The sequence below is a fragment of the Triturus cristatus genome, chromosome 12, assembly GCF_964204655.1.
Source record: "Triturus cristatus chromosome 12, aTriCri1.1, whole genome shotgun sequence".
NCBI classification, from domain to species: Eukaryota; Metazoa; Chordata; class Amphibia; order Caudata; family Salamandridae; genus Triturus; species Triturus cristatus.
This window is the reverse complement of record NC_140595.1, coordinates 136,651,470-136,666,543: the sequence shown is the minus strand read 5'-3', so window position 1 is coordinate 136,666,543 and position 15,074 is coordinate 136,651,470.

Below are 15,074 nucleotides of genomic sequence, written 5' to 3'. Positions count from 1 at the left end.
GCTCAGCAGCTCTCCGGCCCTCAGTGCCAGCGGCTCCCACCCGGCGGGGCTCTCAGTCCAATGGCCTCTAGTATCAATGAAACTCCAGGTAACTTCTAGTCCCTGCGAGCCTCCCAGGACAGGAATAGGAAGTGAGGCGTATAATAAGTGACGCCCAGACTCGGACTCTTGCAGGACAGGCGCCCCGCCCACTACCTGCGGGAGTGTTGCGCGCACGCCGTGGCGAGTCTTTCGCTCATGGCATCTCTTGCACGCGCTGTTTTCTACAGGGCCGCGGACTAGGGGTCCGGTTGCATGTCCTGTAACTGGCGCTTCAGCTTCATCCGGAGAACGAGAAGACCATCCCCCGCATGCCCAGCTAGATTCCTCACCGAGGCAGGTTATTTGTGCCTTTCTGCCCTCTGCGCCTCTCGTCTTTTGTGCCCTTCTGCGCCACTCGTTTTTGTGCCTTTCTGCCCTCTGTTCCACTCGTTTTTCCCTCTTCTTTTTTTTGTGCCTTTCTGTCCTCTGTTCCACTCGTTTCCCTCTTGTTTTGTGCCTTTCTGCCCTCTGCTCCTCTCGTCTTTTGTGCCCTTCTGCGCCACTCGTTTTTGTGCCTTTTTGCCCTCTGTTCCACTCGTTTTCCCCTCTTTTTTTGTGCCTTTCTGTCCTCTGTTCCACTCGTTTCCCTCTTGTTTTGTGCCTTTCTGCCCTCTGCTCCTCTCGTTTTTTCTGCCCTCTGTTCCACTCGTTTTTTGTGCCCTTCTGCCCTCTGTGCCACTCGTTTTTTCCCTCGTGTTTTGTGCCTTTCTGCCCTCTGTTCCTCTCGTTTTTTCTGTGCCCCTTGTTTTTTTTCCCTTTTGTGCCCCTTTTGCCCTCTGTCCCACTGGTTTCCCCGCCGCTGTGGACCCCTTCCAACACTACATATTCACCAAAGGATTGTGTGTGTGTGGCTCGGTGTGTGGCTCTTTTGTGCCCTTCTGCCCTCTGTGCCACTCGTTTTTGTGCCTTTCTGCCCTCTGTGCCACTCGTGTGTCCCTCTTTTTTTGTGCCTTTCTGTCCTCTGTTCCACTCGTTTTCCCTCTTTTTTTATTCCTTTCTGCCCTCTGCTCCTCTCGTTTTTGTGCCCTTCTGCCCTCTGTTCCACTCGTTTTTTTGTGCCTTTCTGCCCTCTGCTCCTCTCGTTTTTGTGCCCTTCTGCCCTCTGTTCCACTCGTTTTTTTGTGCCTTTCTGCCCTCTGCTCCTCTCGTCTTTTGGGCCCTTCTGCCCTCTGTGCCACTCGTTTTTGTGCCTTTCTGCCCTCTGTGCCACTCGTTTTCCACTCTTTTTTTGTGCCTTTCTGTCCTCTGTTCCACTCGTTTTCCACTCTTTTTTTGTGCCTTTCTGTCCTCTGTTGCACTAGTTTCCCTCTTTTTTTTGTGCCTTTCTGCCCTCTGCTCCTCTCGTCTTTTGTGCCCTTCTGCCCTCTGTGCCACTCGTTTTTGTGCCCTTCTGCCCTCTGTGCCACTCGTTTTTGTGCCTTTCTGCCCTCTGTGCCACTCGTTTTCCACTCTTTTTTTGTGCCTTTCTGTCCTCTGTTCCACTCGTTTCCCTCTTTTTTTTGTGCCTTTCTGCCCTCTGCTCCTCTCGTTGTTTGTGCCCTCTGTTCCAGTCGTTTTTTTGTGCCCTTCTGCCCTCTGTGCCACTCGTTTTTTGTGCCTTTCTGCCCTCTGTTCCTCTCGTTTTTCTGTGCCCTTCTGCCCTCTGTCCCACTCGTTTCCCCGCCGCTGTGCCCCCTGTGGACCCCTTCCAACACGACATATTCACCAAAGGATTGTGTGTGTGGGGCTCGGTGTGTTTGTTTGTGTGTGTGTATAAATGCAATAGGTCTGGCCTTTGCGAGAGCTAAAGCTATTGGCATTGTAAATGACTATGCCATTTATTTATCTGTTTTCATTTACAATACCAATAGCTCCAACTTATGCAAAAGGCGAGACCATTGCATTGTAAATGCTTGTTCTGTGTGTGGGCTGTTAGAATCAATTCAGAGGGGAGGCGCGGGCCTGTGCCTTTTGAAAGAACCATGGCGCAGTGCTACTGGCTTGGAAGGCAGCAGGTTAGTTGGAACTTAGCAAAATTGTTCTAACAGCCTAAACACAGAAAAAGGCTCTATGGTTTGAATTTTACTTACGTAGCCGGAGGCAGAAACAATTGGGAAAAAGGCAGCTGTACTCATGGAGCAGCGGACTGACCGCATAATAATAACAGAAATGGGAGTAAGGGTGAAAGTATTTGGCGGAATGAAAAACGAAGGCGAACACACATGTCATCACCCAAGATTCAAACGTGAAGTGAATGTTTTATTTAGGAAATAAATGAGCCGTACCTGCGCAGGGTGTCTGCAGTTCAAACCCAAAACGATTCAGTCAAGTCACGTGTCCACACTGGCTGTACTGTCTCTGGGGCTGACGGCAGATTAGAGCAATGTCTCTGAGCTATCTGCGCCCTCTAATGGTGGAGAACGACCTGTGCAGCTTTCAGCAGACTGGATTCTTCTATTCTGTAAACATGATTTCGCCGCAACGTTTACAAACCGAAATAGCTGCAATTCGGACAGAATATGGAAAAATACAGCTATTGCGAAGAAAGAGGGAGATGTCCTTGAGTGCAATTAGAGGTTACTTTCCAGTTTTAAAAGGCATAACAGGAAATAAACCCCTCCCAAATGAGTGTCAGCTCCTGGGCCGATCTGATCGGCCTGAGCACTTTCGCTTTTAACATAGGGCCGATTAGATCGGCCCGTGGCACTACTTAGGTTAAAGAATTGTTGGTGGAGTGGCACTACAGCCCAAAGTAAGTAAGATTTGAAGGGCCCAGATCTTCCGAGTGGTTGACAATTGTCAAAATGTTTCATCAGCATAGAGCCCCACTGGTATAGGTGCATCCACTGGACCTACACATAAATCGTTGAGATGAGGAAATCAGTACCTAGGGTTGGGGCAAATCCAATTGTAGTCATATTACACTTATTGTAGAGGAGCATGCCCAAAGACTCAGTAGCATTAAGCAGTGTGACTCCAGCAGGGACTTCCCCACTGTGCAGCATCTTTAGCCTTTTTGCCCATAAGCGACCTGTGCAGTGTTTCAGTCAACGCATTGCTTGCCTACAACCATTGCAAGTGTCAGTGCCTGTGCACAGCTCTACAAAAGAGCCCAATCCTGGTGTGTCTGTGTAAAAGACTGACAGCCTTAATTTAGCAACAGTGTCTTTGCAGTACTAGAAAATTGCTGACATTTTTGCTATCTATATCCGTCCCTGATTTCCTGCCTGCTCATAGTTGGTGAGATCAGTCTCTCCATCTCTTTGCACCTTTCGTACTTTAACAATCTAATTTTCCAGAACTCTCTGCATGCCTGCCAGTTCTCTGCCATACATCAGGTGTTGGTGTTTCTCACTAACTCCAGCAACTGCCACAACTTTCGCAACCAAGGGGCATATTATCAATGAGGCGATAAAAAATTATCGCCGCTTTTGCGTCCGTTTTCGGATAATTTTAACGCCCTATTAGCAAGGATACGCTAACGCGTGAATCCATGCTTCTTCGCCCTTTCGCTTCTAATGAGATGCAAAGTGGGCGTTCCTCACAAGAATAACCGGAGAAATGTCGCTAAGCAACATTTCTCCTATTATCAAGCCTCACGCTAAGAAGCATAGCGACAAGAAAAGTAGCGATAACCTCTGTTATCACTACTTTCCTTACGCCTGCTTTGAAACTGATTTAGCCATGATATCCTATGGAAGGTGGATATCATGGCTAAGTATGTGTAGCCCTAACAGCAAGCTATCGACAAAAGTTGTGCGATTATCGCTGCATTTCCAGCGATAATCGCACAGTTGGCAGCTTGCGCTCTGAATTTTATCGCTTTGGAGATAAGCGTTGCTGATAGCACGCTATCTGAACGATATAATTCAGAGTTGGCCGGCGATAATTATCTTCGCGCTAAGTGCGCTTAGCGATAATTATCGCCGGCCCTTGCTGATATGCCCCCAAGTTCCTTTACTCTCTTGACCTCAAGGGCTACCATTATGGCCAGGATGTCCAGCTGGGCAAATGGGTAATCCCTTGGGAGGCTGGATCCCCAGGAGGCCTGTTTTGACACTTGGCGGCTGGTTTCGGCCTCCAGGAGTGGTGGTGCACATTACGCGATCCCTGCGGCACCTTGAAAGTGTTGCTCTGGTTCTAGCGTGCATTGGCACGCCTGAAAATGGGGGCTGAGTTTATCGTTTTTGCCAGGGCTGTTTTAAGTTCCTAGCTACCACAGTCGCATAGTGGTCTTCAGCTACCTGGATACATATGCACCTGCTTCTCAGTTCCTGCCAACTGCACATTCATGAGCCTGCCGAAGGTTAGGGATAAAGCAGTAGCTGTGTTTGTTCACAACAGATCTGTCCATCGAAATGTTTATTGCAAATGGCAATATCTCAAAACTATAAGGGCTAGAGAGACAAGTAAAATGATTGGTAAATCATGGCAACCAACCACAGCCATAGGGCCTAGGTTGAAGAGAAGAAACCTCTAGCCCCTCAGAGGCTAATAAAGTTAGGAATGTTAGGAAGTATGTCAGGTTCACCCCATTCGCCATTCAGAAATGCTCGATGCAAGTCTTTGGCCCCCCCCATTACACAAGGTGGTCTTCAACCAATTCTGGATTATTAGGCTAAAACGTCCCCATGGCTCATAGGTAGCCCATTAATTAACATAACCGTAGGTCTTGATCAGCAAAGCCTTGCTATTTGTCCTCGTCCTAAGAGGCCCACTTTTCTCCACTCCTGACAATAGTCCTTCCTCCTTTCCCAATGGATGGGTGTAGAATTAGGGTTTTTCTAAGATGGGAAACCGAAGAATAAACAGAAACTAAGAGAGCCTGGTCCATGGTACATTTCTCTCTGGCCTGGTGCACTGGTTTCAATATCTGGTATCAATATCCAGATGGAAGATACTGATGACTGAATGGGGCAAGTACTTAGCCTACTGAGAAGGTACTCAAGGGCTAAGCCCAGCCAAAGCCCAGCTGTGATTCAAAATGTGAACTCTCTTTGAAACAATAGAAAATGGCCCTCACCGCACTTCCTGCTGACGTATTGGATGTCTGCAGAGGAGAGGGAAGGAGTTGAACATGGACCGAACAGAGACTCCTACAGCCAAGACTTCCCCGTTGCAAGGTCAATAGGCGCTGGTACCAGGGCAATTTTGGCTTTGCAGGGAGCCAACCACCAGATAGCTACAAAATCTCTCCGACTGAGTCCTGAGGACAGCAGAAGTCAGTCTGTCAAGTTTAAAAGGTGGAGATGAAAAAAACCTGATGGAAAGCCACAATCACGTGCATCCATGGCCAGGTTTCTCACTCTACGACAGATGAACAATGCAAACCTTGTGTTGCAAAGTAACTTCTCCCCACGAAGAAAGATGCAGATGCTTGGAAAGTGAGTTCAAGTAGATTTATTCCAAGTTGTAGGTTAACAGCTCATCCACCCAACCGTCAGCAAGTTAATCACCACACTGACTCTAACATTCTACTCTCTATCATACAGTCACTTAACATTCTAGAACACTAGAGATCCCACCGAGATGCAGTGACATGTAACCAAGAAAAGGAGAAAGCCTTTACAACATATCTCCCTCCTTTACACAACACAGAAGAGAACAAAAACAAAATGAAGATAACATATACATCCCAAAACATAACACATTACATAACATAATCATTCAAGTAAGACGGAGTGCGTGAAACCCTGTTGGGCCTCATAGTCGCCTCTAGAGTCACTTCCCCCTTTTTGATAACATGAGAGGAGTTTAAAACCTTTGCATTACATGGAGCAACACGTCCCAGATTCCACACCCTATGATCGGAGGTTCTTATAGCATTGTCAAAAACTCTTGTAACTCTTATAGGCTTTGAGAATTTGGAACCAGAGACACAAAACCCTGGTCTTTTGATCCGAACAAAATCACCAACCTCAACCTTTGTGGACTTAACGGCGTGACGCTTGTCATAGTTCTCTTTACTCTTTAAACATTTCAAATCTTCTTTCTCTTGCCATGATGTAGAATCCAACCTTACACCTTTATCAGAAAGAAACCTGTTCACCCAGGGAGGTTCTAAAAAAGTATCAGGATCCCTTCCCCGAAACAACAGAAAAGGAGACTTGCCTGTAGTGGTATGGGGTGCAAAACGATACACACAAACTCTTTTCGAAACTTCATCCTTCCAATTGAGCCCACTTAATTTGGCTAGGGACACAGTTTCTTTTAAAACCCTATTGAAGCGTTCAACAGTGCCATTGGATTCAGGGTGATACAAAGCACACTTTTTATGAGTAATGCCACAATTACTGAGAAAAGACTCCATATCACTCGAGACAAGTTGTACCCCATTGTCTGTGAGTAAGGTTTCAGGAATTCCTTCTTTAGCAATGAGATCTTTAAGACAATTAATAATAGTGCTGGTGTTAACATTCTTCACAAAAAAAATTTCCGGCCACCTTGAAAATAGATCGATGACAACAACAATAAAAGTGTCGGACCCATCGCCATGAATGGGACCTAAAATGTCAAGGGATATGTCCTTCCAGGGACCAGTAGGACGAGATCTCTTCTCCATAGGTTGTGTCCTAGTCTTCAAACTCTTTTCGCTAAGGGAACACTGGACACACTCTCTAACTAAATGTTCTATTTGAGAATCAAGCCCTGGCCACCAGTAACTGGAGCGTACTCTCTCTTTGGTTTTGGAGATGCCTAAATGTGCCTCATGTGCTAGATCTAATATTTCCTTCCTCAGGGATACCGGAGGAACTAGCCTATGACCTCTCAGCAAAAATCCTTCACAGCAGGAGAGTTGGTCCTTAACTGACCAAAAATCTTTAACCGAGACTCCGCCTTGTTCTCTATAACTCCAACCATCACAAATAAGTTTCAAAACATGTTGGATTATGGTATCATTCTTGCAGGCATCCAACCAACGCTCTTGAGAGATTACATTGTAATCCACCCCACAAACAAAATCATGAGGATGACCAAATGACGGATCACCATTCTCACCAGATACATCAGATTGGTTAGTAGGAACTAGCCTTGACAGAGTATCTGCTACAAAATTATCAGAGCCAGGAACATGTTTGACAATAAAGTCAAACCCCTGCAAACCAACAACCCATTTCGAGATCCTAGGAGATACGGAGTCAATGCCCTTGTTCGTCAACACCTCACAAAGAGGTTTGTGATCAGTTCTCACAACAAAAGAAGTACCCCACAGGAACTTTTTCAATTTTTTGATTGCCCAGTGTACCGCAAGAGCTTCACGTTCAATCACTGAGTATCGACATTCCGCACCCTTCAAACACCTAGAAATGAACATGATAGTGTTGTCGGGGAATGTACCACCTTGATACAGGACTGCACCAATCCCTTTTAAACTTGCATCGGTTGAAATAATGGAGCTTTTGTTCGGATCAAAATTCCGGAGATTTGGTGCATTCTGTAATCTGAGCTTTATGTCATTAAACTCTTTATTGCAAAGTTCATCCCAAACAAACTTTTCTCCCTTTTTTAGCAGACTTCTCATGTTGAAAGTGGCTTCAGCAAAATTCTTAATGAACTTGTTGTAGTACTCAGCCATCCCAAGAAAACGCATGAGTTCTTCTTTAGAAGAGGGAGCCATTAAACCTTTGATGGTGTTCACCAGATCAGTTTTAGGAACTACACCATCAGCACTGATGGTATGTCCTAAATAATCAATTTTGCTAAGACCAAATTTACATTTCTCTCGTTTAATAGTCAAATTGTGTGTAGTGAGTCTGTCTAACACTTGCCTGACCCTCTTGCCATGTTCAGTTACGTCTGAACCGTATACCAAAATGTCATCCTGGTATACACAGACCCCAGAGATGTTAACTAAGACCTTTTCCATGACACGCTGGAAGACTGAGGCAGCAGAAACTAAACCAAACGGGAGTCTTATGAACCTAAATGTTCCAAAGGGGGTGACGAAAGCTGTTAAATCCCTTGAGGACTCATCAAGTAGAATTTGGTGGTATGCCGAAGTAAGATCGATAGAACTGAAAATCTTAGCGTCACCTACCATGCTCAACAACTCGGATATGTTTGGCAGAGGATACCTGTCCACAAGTACACACTTGTTGAGTTGTCTGAGATCAATACAAAGTCTCAGGGATCCGTCAGCCTTCCTGGCGGCCACTACCGGAGCTAACCATGATGTCCCCTCTACTTCCTCAATGATGCCCTGGGACTTAAGTTTGTTTAATTCCTTAAGCATGTCTTCCCTGACAGTAAAAGGAACATTGCGCACCTTACTAGATACTGGAACTGAACCTGGAGATAATTTAATTTTGTGACAATAGCCCTTAAGACAGCCTAATTTGTCCCCGAACACCTGTGGATATTCTCTTATTAAAAGAGATTGTAAGGATGCATCATCAACAGATTCAACAGCTTTCCGCTCTTTGATAATGATGGGGGAAGAATTATTAGGATCTAACATGACCCCTAAATCTTTTTGATGCCACCAGCTGATGATGCTATCTCCTTTCTTCGAGACATAGACTCTCCCTGCAGTGAAACGACCCTCATATTCTATGAGCCCATCAAAATACCCTCTTAGTTCAATGGGATCACCTCCATATGCAGTTGGACGAATGTCAGGCCTTAATAATTTAATTTTCCCACTCAAATTGTCATCAAAGAAATTACTCGAGACAATGGTAATCTTTGCTCCTGAGTCAAACAATACCTTGGTTTTTTGACCTTCCACTGAAATGAAGTCCAATGGTCCATCACCACCAACTTGGACTACAATCTGCCCACACTCGAAATCATGCTGGTCAGACACGTTTCCATCAGAAACTTCACTGACACTCTTTTTTGAAACTTTGATCCTACAAGCATTGACAAAATGACCCTTCTTTTTGCAATAAGAGCACACAGCATTTAAGGCAGGACAAGACTTGTCATTGGCCCAGTGAGAAGTACTGTTACACCTGTAACACTTATTCTCTTTATTAAAACTGGTTCGAGACTTATTACTAGTTTTCTGTTTGAATTTTGAATTAGTTTGAGAGTCTTTCGCTTTTGAGTTTACATCTGTATTGACCACAGAAACTTCTTTGTTGAGATCTTTGTTGAGATCTTTTTTGATCTCTGTTACACATTGTAGAGAGTGTTCTATCCTCTTTGCCACTACTAAAACTTCATCTAAAGATGGTTCATCCTTCATCCAGAGTTCATCACGCACTTTTTCAGAAACACATCCAAGCATGAACTGATCCCGTATCCTTTCCTCCATGTGAACATCAAATTTACAGGAGGAAGCTAGGCGCCTAAGATCAGTTACGTAATTCTCTATGTTTTCACCTTCTTTTTGCATACGCTTACCAAAATGATAGCGTTCTAAAATGGTGCTGACCTTTGGTAAATAATGTGCATCAAGTTTATAAATACACTGTTCAAATTCGTTCAAACCAGATGCAGCACAGTCAGGGACGTCCGGAAGATGATCGAATACATCCTGCCCTTCCGAACCAAGACAGTGCATGAGTAAAGCCGTCTTCCTTTCAACACTGAGAGAGGTGCCACACACACGAGCATATCGCTCAAAGACTTTTTTCCATTTGGACCATTTGATAGGTGGGTCACCTGGTGACTGCAAAAAAAATGGAGCTGCTGTTACATTCTGCATTATGAGATGTTTGTAAGGTCAAAACGAGAACAGAGAAATGCAAATGTGAAGTAACACGAATAGAAAAAAAAAATATACTTAACTTGGGCTGATGAAATTGAACAATTGTAAATTACCCAAGTTTAGAAAAATGATTGTATATTATGTGTTTCAGTAGTCTGTTATTTATCAATAATAATGGATGTACAGAAAACGCTGTTTGATATACACTACCTGAGCTATGAGAACATCAATGCACGTGTATCTGGTATGTAAGATGAGACTAATACATTTATCACACCATATCATAAAGAAAAATATATGATGAGTACTAACACAAAACACTAGAAGTACTCTTTCACGAAAGAGCAATAAAAGAAACAGAGGTGTTTTCACAACAGATATTGTAAGCTGTGAGCTGTGCGCATCAGCGCAGTGCTTTTAAAACGTTTTGACACGCTTTAATCAAACTTGTAACTGTGCGTGTCAGTGTAGTTGTAAGTAGAATTCACTAGAAGAGCTGACAAGCATACGGCTGTGCGTGTCAGCGCTGTAACACCGGAGTCATTTGACACACTCAAGTTATGTAAATTGAGACTGTGTGTGTCAGTGTAGATGTACAGTGGATCCACTATCAACCAGCTGAGCAAAGCAAGAAGAGTTGGCAAGGAAGAGGCTGTGCGCGTCAGCGCTGTGACATCGAAGTAATTTGACACGTTCAACAGAATATAGTAAGCTGTGAGCTGAGCGCATCAGCGCTGTGCCTTTAAACAGTTTGACACGCTTTGATCATCAAACTTGGAACTGTGCGTGTCCGATCCCTAAATCTTTTAGCACTGTATCGGCATGATGACAAAGTCCGAGTGACAGACTTGTTGACTGGTTGCTTAGAAACCATGTATTCATCAGCCAATCATATGCGGGATGCAAGCGTTCCAAGCCTCCTTTTGTCTGACGCTGCTGTAGATGCAAAGCGTTTTGGTGTGGGGCACGTCAGGCGTAAGACGTCACCGTCATGAAAATGGAGCTGAGCACGGAGAAACAAGAATTCTGAAAGACGAAACAGCGCGTGATAGCGCGAGTGTCGAAGTAAGTGACATTCAAATTTAAATAGTCAGTAAAACGTACGATGAATGAATTTGGCCTGTATATTTACTGACAAAACCAACACTAAAGGTTGGAGAGGCAAAACAGTAGAATTAAACGGATTTAAATGTTAGAGACACACGGAGGTTTTTTTTTAAGTCAATAAATAAAAGCGCGGTGAGGCCACGATGCAGTGTTGAAGTTGAATAGTTTGTCACTAGTTTTTTTTGTGATAAGTATTAAATAAGGAACATTCTTACTTGAAAGTTTAGTCCTGTTCACAGTAAATGAAACAGATTGGTCTTGAAGATGTAGATGAGGGTTGGAGTTGAGCTGATGATGATCCCAGTCGTCGCCAGTGTTGCAAAGTAACTTCTCCCCACGAAGAAAGATGCAGATGCTTGGAAAGTGAGTTCAAGTAGATTTATTCCAAGTTGTAGGTTAACAGCTCATCCACCCAACCGTCAGCAAGTTAATCACCACACTGACTCTAACATTCTACTCTCTATCATACAGTCACTTAACATTCTAGAACACTAGAGATCCCACCGAGATGCAGTGACATGTAACCAAGAAAAGGAGAAAGCCTTTACAACACCTTGGCTGTAGGCAGCTATGCAAAAAGTTTCAAACCAAAGATTGTTAATCCGAGAAGAACCGAAGTAGACATTTACTCTTCATAGGTTAACAAACTCATATCTTTAAAACCAGAAAATAATTTAGCAGCTGGTGTGAAGTAGTGCTCTGAAACAGATAAAAACGGCAAGTGAAGTGAGCCACATGAAATCTTATAATACAATAATTAAATGTAATTGGCGAATAAAACTCTGGTGATGCTAGGAAATTACTTAGAATTTCCCTCCTGATTGTGACAATATGATGGCTGAGCGGGTTAACGCACCTTTTGCCGAGACTCATGTAATTCGTGAGACAGTACACCTGTTAAGTGATAGCACTTTCATATCAAACGTCTAAAAGCTGCCTGATGCTTTTAAGGAAATGTTGAGAGTTACATTAGTACTACTATCGTTTAACAACAATAGTGTAGTTTTGAAATTCCTGGAATACTGCATTCATTCATCGATGAGGGTCACTTAAATCTGCTCTGCTTGTCCTCTCCAGATGTGGCTTTATGAAGCGGCTCTACTGCGTTTCCTTCTCTTGTGCACACGTGCTCTCCTGTATTCTCCTCGGTACATTAACATTATAAATCACCTAAAAAGTCGCACAAGCCAGCCTATTGATTTCCAAACGGTGGGTGGCGCGTGCAGTGGAGCCTGCGCTGTCTTCGGGCCTTCCGCTACCCAGCGGTTGGGCCTGCGGTGGCGGCGCTCGGATGTCGAGTGGGAGGAGGACAGGAAGGTATGTGGCGCTCCCGGCACCAGTGCAGCAGGTGCCTGAGGCCCCCGCTTCCCCTGCTTCCTCCCGCGCGAGCACCAGCGGGATTACGCAGCGTCGGGCCCAGGTGCCTCGCCGGCCACAAGACGCCTGATTGGCTGACGCTGACATCACGCTTTACCGAACTGCTATGATCTCATCACCTGCGCTCTCCGTGCTGCTGTGCACGCGGGCCTGCTGCTGCTGCCTCAGCTGCACCCCCCCCCCCCCCTGGGAGGGCAGCAGTGTCAAGTAACTCATTGATGTCAGTAGGCAGGAAAATGCAAGCTGTATCGTAAGGCCCAAGGTGGCTGCAGAATAGTCACCGGGGCACATTTTAGACACTTTTGGGGTTTATCTTGCACTGTGTTAAACTCTGGGGCTGTAGCTGCCATGTTTCTAAGTTCCTGCCGTGACTATCTGCTCCAGTCTGGGTAGGGTGACCAGAATTTTAAAGCCAAAAAACCGAGACATTTTCCAAAAATAGAAGAAGGACTACAATTGTATTGCAACCCAGCGCATAAAATGAGTGCTCCTTAGCAGAGAATTACAGAAGAGGCAGTAAGAGCATACATAAAATGCAATTTATGAAGCCAGTAGCATGCATTTTAATTAAATTGTTTTCTTATAACAGCTGCTAACTATCACTGCTTTGCAAAACATAGAAGATACTTCCCACCAAGACACGAGTCAGACGTACACGCGGGTGGACGGCGTCCACCCACTATTTTCACAGGATGTAACCCGTCCACCCTGCCAAAAATTTAGGCCCCACTGAATAATGTGCTGAACTCGTCCCAGTGTGATTTCCAAACCCCGGATTACTTTCAGCAGCGTCTGCACGTTGTCTATACATCAACACGTGCATATTACATGTACAATTAATTTCTACATTTGTAAATGAATTTACAGGATGTGTTACATAAAATTGGGCGACTGCAAGGTGTAGAACTCACATATCATCTTCCATAGCTCACAGAGCTATTAGTCTCGCAATGGGTTCAAACGTACACATGATAGACCTGCTAAACATATATGTGTGGGCTTTAGATATGATGTCACTTCTTGGGATGCCACTTCCTGTAAAGTTGTGGCTTGTAATGCCACGTTCTATGGTTGAATTCCTGTGATGGCATGTGTGATGTCATGCGCCGTGATGTTGTGCGCCTTAAAGTTGCGCACCATGATGTCGCGCGCCGTGATGTCGCACGCCCTGCTGTCACTTGCATACTGCCTAACTAGGTTAGTCCCCCCACTTCTTTTTTTAGGACTTGTGCCCTGCCTCCCACCGTTTTCAGCCGACCTTCTCTAAAAACCCGGACATGAGCTTCATTTCCTGAAAACTGCTGGGACAGCTGGCGAAACACAGCGGTGACTGTCCGGACAAATCCGGGACGCCTGGTCATCCAAACTCTGGGTGTTTTTATTTGCATTCTGGGACTTAAAGTTCAAATTTATACAGGTCAAACAAGAGTAGAAGTCTATGAGTGCAAAGAAAACAAGCATTGGGAAATGCAGTTGGTCTCACATTTGTTTGAGTTCGAGCTATTGACATTGTAAATGGCAATGTCTTTCACTTATGTGTTATGGAGTGTATGTATGTGGTGTGTAGTGGAATTATGTGGGTTGGATTGGATTAGTTGTGTAATTGTATGGCATGGAATTGTGTGGTGTGGAGTGGATTTGTGTTGTGGATTTATGTGGCATGGTGTGCTGTCAAATTATGTGGATAAAATTGTGCAGTATTGAGTGTACTGGAATTATGTGGAGTGGGATTGTGTGTTATGGAATGTAATTATGTGGAATGGTATTTTGTGTTGTGGACTGAAATGCAGTGGAGTGTAATTATGTGGTGTGCTGTTTAATTTTGTGGCACTATGTGAATTGTGTGGTGTGGATTGGCTGTATGCTGTGTATAGTGTATTTCAATCAATCAATCAATCAGGGGTTGGTGAAGCGCACTACTCACCCACCAGGGTCTCAAGGCGCTGGGTGGAGGGCGGGGTGGGCAGCCCCGGATCAGTCGAAGAGCCAGGTCTTGAGCTCTTTCCTGAACGTGTGCAGGGTCGGGGCGTGCCTGATGTTCACGGGTAGCTATTTGTGTTGTTGAGTTGTATTATGTGGTTTGGTGTCGAATCATGTGGTGTGGATTGAAAATGTGTGGAGTTGAATTGTGTATCCTGAAACTTTGTGACTAGCTTTGTTTTTTCAAGTGCTAATGGCATTGTTCAATCTCAATGTGTTTTAGCCATGTGTTATGGAGTGGATGTATGTGGTGTGGATTGGAATTATGTGGGTTGGATTGGATTTGTTTGTTGTGTAATTGTGTGGGATGTATGACGTTACAACGCATGCTATTACAACGCATACCTTTACAACGCATTTTTTACAACGCAAAATCCATTACAACGCATTCCATTACATCGCAGGACACTACAACGCATTTTTAGAAACTACCTTTACAACGCATTCCATTACAACGCATACTACCTTTACAACGCATACCATTACAACGCATTATATTAAATTGCATTTAAGGTAAGTATTAGATAGTATAGGGGTAAAAATTACTTTTCTAACTCCAGGGGGTGCAACAGTAGGGTAAGTGTTGGATAGTATAGGGATAAAAATTACTATTCTAACTCCAGGGGGTGCAACAGTAGGGTAAGTGTTGGATAGTATAGGGGTAAAAATTACTATTCTAACTCCAGGGGGTGCAACAGTAGGGTAAGTGTTGGATAGTATAGGGGTAAAAATTACTATTCTAACTCCAGGGGGTGCAACAGTAGGGTAAGTGTTGGATAGTATAGGGGTAAAAATTACTATTCTAACTCCAGGGGGTGCAACAGTAGGGTAAGTGTTGGATAGTATAGGGGTAAAAATTACTATTCTAACTCCAGGGGGTGCAACAGTAGGGTAA